Raw genomic sequence first — 4,693 nt, 5'->3', positions numbered from 1 at the left:
TTTCAGTGTGACCTAATATTAAGGGTGCTGACAAAGGAGCTCTGTCAAGTCCTGTGGCTGCAGTTGGAGGACACATCACACCAAAACACTGCTGCTCTGCCATGATACCTGCACAGCAGGCAAAGGAAAGGTACAGCTGCTGATGCCTCAGCTATTTCTGTGTAAAAATAAGCCCCCAGTGAAGGTGGATGTAAGGCTCTGGACTTAGCACTTTTGAAGAGGCTGAGGCAGAAATACATTCTCTTCTGCCAGCACTGCAGAGGAGAGGTTGAAACCTGCAGCAGAGGGATGGGAAGGGCAGGTGGGGTTAGTGACCTCTCAAGAAGCCATGGCAAGGTGTGCTAGCACTGGTGTGTCATTCCTGTACAAACACTACCTGCCTCTTGGCCAGAGGGGTTGTATAACCATACCAACATTGTCAGAAAAGTACATTCTGTAGGCAGAACTTCAGTTATTTTGACACTAGATCATGAGACATCAGCTCTACAAATCATGCTATGAGGTATTAAGAGTACTGTTTTACAGTTTCTCATCGATACAAAGAATACTCTTCCCTTCTACCCTTTCTCTTGCTGGGGCCTTTGCAATTCAGTCCTTGGCACTGAAGAAGTCTGGCTTTCCAGCAGGAAAAATCTGAAAACAAGACTCAAAATGCTTAAAACTCCCTGCTCTAAAAAAGTGTGAAGCAGTTCATCTGTAAATTCTCTTCTCAGAAAAATAGCATTAGTGTATAACTAATATCCAGGCTTGACTGACACCAATTATTCTAATCCTCTAAAACAAATCTCCTTAAAATCATTCTGCCAGCTTGCTAATGTCCTTTTTTAGTCTACTGAACTCTAATGTGTGCCATACTGGCAGTGAAAGCAACAGATATGCAGGATTCAGAAGTTTTCAAAATTAGATGAAATAGAAAATAAGAAGGCACAGAATTAATTTTAGAAGTGAAAAAAATTCTCTATTGTAAGGATAAACAGAGCTTTATATGGCAGAGGGATTGCTCATCTATAATTGAATGATGAAGGATTTTTAATTAAATTGTGGTGACACCTTTCATGCCTGAGATGCAGAGCACTGTAAACAAACCTTATGCGTGTCCAAAAGTGCAGGTGATGTGAATTGCCTGATTTCACACCCTCACGCCTTTGTTTGTGCCCTGTGCAACACTGACATTGTACATGGTCTGTGATAGCTTTGTTTGGAGAGCAGTGGAGTGGTCACAAGAAGTGCTATGGAAGGTTCAATGCCTGGTCCTGTTCCAGCTCTTTTGTTCTTCTGGGTGGTTCTCATCCACTGCAGTATACACTGAGAACTGCTTTGCCTTTTTATTGGTGAGTTCATGCCTTAGCTTGGGAATTACTGCAATTGCAGCCCAGCATCTCTCAACTCAGCTTTGGTACCCCTAAGGGGAATGAGAGAGCTCTTGAAGAGTGTCTGTGGGCTAGGCAGGAATTTGTCCTTTCTTGGTGATGAACAAGGTGATGTGTGATAGAGGCTGTGATTGCTCAGGTCACAAACTATAATGATGGAATGAAAACTGTTTCTGGGTGCAGTCTGCATGCATGGAGAGGTTCTAACCTAAGCAATCACAACCTCTATCACACACCTTCATTATTATCATCATCAAGGAACAAAGAGATGAAGTAAAATGGCACTGGTAAATAAAACTAAATAGAATCACTACTCTTTGTTCCTCCTGATGTTTTATCCTCACATGGAACAGTAATGCATCTGACTGCTATTGCAAATGGCAGTATGAAAAGCACATCATGCTTCAAGGGCCAAAACACTTTGTCCACCAGAAAACCTGATTTGCCAACAAAGAGCAGCACATGCCCTCCTGAGGAAGACATGACATCAATGGTGGAGGAATAAAAGTATTTCCAGCTCTGAACATCACTCTGCAGCTGGGGCTGTGGACTCAGTTTTCTAAGACAAATCTCTAACTCTCTAAGGTGACTTTTTCTGATGGAGACCTGGAATCTGTCTAACTCATAATTTCAAACTTTCAAAAGGAGAGAAATAAAGCTGTAAAGACTAACTTCAGCTACTGCCAGAAGGCATCCCTCTTAGCCCTTGACTTGTCCAAGTGCATCATTACACTTGATAGAAAGGCTGGAAGTTCAGTGTTTACAAATACTGATTCTGGTACAGGACTGTATATCTGCACTTGTGTGTGAACAAGAAAAGGGGAAAAATCAAAGGGTTTTGGCACATAATGGCTTTTATATAACAAAAATGTGTACAATAATGTACATCAACAATATTTCCTATGTATCCAAATTTCATAATGTTGAGATTTTGCAGCTGAACTAATCTTGCATCCCTTGCTTAGTATGACAACTGCTCTTACCCTATCATACATGACTGATTTCTCAGATAAGCATTAAGGGATTAATAAGATTCAGAATTGTATCTTATTAATTATAACCCCACTTTAATGTGAAGTGTGTACCTAAATCAAATAAGGTCCTTTGACAGTCCATATCTCACCACATACGAATTTATCTGATGTAATGTTGCTCGGCTCTCGACAGAGCTGTCAGGGACTAACTTTAGAGGATTAGACCTGTGCTTAGTGCTATGCACTGAGGGTAGACACCACTGGATTCAAGGAGAACAAACGTGGAATACGTGACCCGCTCCTGCATCTGCCGGGGCCTGGAGTTTGCAGCTCGAGCAGCACGGACTGCTTGTAATCCCGTCAGGATTCGCGACGTGAAGGGGAAGAAAAGAACCAGCACAAATTTTGCCTTTTTTGGGGGTGAAATGTGCCGGGTTCCAGCCGGAGCCGTCAGTCCCGCGCCGTGCCGTGCCGTGCCGTGCCGTGCCGTGCCGTGCCGATTGCTGAGCGGGCTCGGGGGGATCGTCCCGCACGGGCAGGCACACAAAGGGACCGCGTCCCGCACGGCAGGCACACACACACAGGGACCGCGGCCCGCACGGGCAGGCACACACAGGGACCGCGTCCCGCACGGGCAGGCACACACACACACACACACGGACCGCGTCCCGCACGGCCAGGCACACACACACACACACACACGGACCGCGTCCCGCACGGGCAGGCACACACACACAGGGACCGCGGCCCGCACGGGCAGGCACACACACGGACCGCATCCCGCACGGCCAGGCACACACAGGGACCGCATCCCGCACGGGCAGGCACACACACACACAGGGACCGCGTCCCGCACGGGCAGGCACACACACACACACACAGGGACCGCGTCCCGCACGGGCAGGCACACACACACACACACGGACCGCGTCCCGCACGGGCAGGCGCACACACACACACAGGGACCGCGTCCCGCACGGGCAGGCGCACACACAGGGACCGCGTCCCGCACGGCAGGCACACACACACAGGGACCGCGTCCCGCACGGGCAGGCGCACACAGGGACCGCGTCCCGCACGGCCAGGCACACACACACACAGGGACCGCGTCCCGCACGGGCAGGCGCACACACGGACCGCGTCCTGGGGGCTCCGGCCGGGGCTCGGCCCGCGCTGCCCCCGTGGGGTGCGGGTGTGTCGGTGTGTCGGTGTGTCAGTGTGTCTGTGTGCGCGGACTCACCGGGGCCAGCGCAGGTGGCCGCCGAGCAGGGGGATGGCTCGGCACACGGACAGCGGCTGCGGGGCTCTGTGGCATCGGTAACTTCACAGACACGGACTCAGGCACAGCCGCCCTGTCCCGCCCGGCTTGCCCGCGGGCAGCGCCTCTCCGCAACGTGACTTTGCTTCGGTTTTGGTTTCTGTGGAGGCTTCTCTTGTTTGTTTAGCAAAACCCGGGCGTGTTGCGTGTGTGAGCGGAGCAGAGCGGCTGTCTGCTGTTCGCTTTTCGGGAGGCATTTTACTTGAAAGCATGCTGCCCCGTCGGAACAGACCCAACAGCGACCGTGGGACCGTACTTCGTGGCCAGCCGGTGCAGGGACAATGTTACCGGCAAGGGGAACGCGCGGGAAGGGCGAGTTTTGGTTTGGGACGAATTTTGTCACGGTTTGACCGCAGCTGTCCCGTGGTGGCACGAAGCCGCCGACGGTCCGGGAGGTGTTTCCTGCTACCAGAGACAAGCAACCTGGCGGGCCCTTTGGGATAAATAATTCAGAGAAGTGCTCTTTTGCTATGTAAACCTTTTGTAAAAGGTGCATTTCTCGCTCAGAAGAACTGCATCTGCCGCTTAATGCAACAGTTCCGTCTGGTGCTGAAAGTGCCGCTGCGGTAGGCGGAGGTAAGAGGCGGCCGGAGAGCCCCGGCGGGGCATTGGCAAACTTCACTTGGGCTGTTCCAAGAGTTCCGGAGCGGCGGAGCAGGACGAAGCAGGGCGAGGCGAGGCGAGGCGAGGCGCGAGGGTCGCAGCCGACATGCCGGGGGAGCATTCCTCAATGGCGCTGCCCTCGCCCACTCCGGGGCACCGCGGGCCACGCCCCCCGCGCACGTGTGGGAGCCCTCGCCGCGCGTTCCCCGCGGGCCGGCCCCGCCCCGCCCCACGCGATTGGCTGTCCGGGCCGCCGTGGGCGGGGAGGGGGCGGGGCGATCGCGCAGCGGCGGGCGGCCCCTCCCACGTGCGGCGGCGCGAGCACACATCCCGCACGTAGCCGGCGCGTTAATCAGCGCGGGGCCATCTGCCGCCCTCCTGCCGCGGGCGGGGGCTGCCCGCGCCCTTCCCGCCCGCCCCGGGCCGCT

This window comes from Molothrus ater, chromosome 6 (genome assembly GCF_012460135.2).
Source record: "Molothrus ater isolate BHLD 08-10-18 breed brown headed cowbird chromosome 6, BPBGC_Mater_1.1, whole genome shotgun sequence".
NCBI lineage: Eukaryota > Metazoa > Chordata > Aves > Passeriformes > Icteridae > Molothrus > Molothrus ater.
This window is presented reverse-complemented; position numbering follows the sequence as displayed.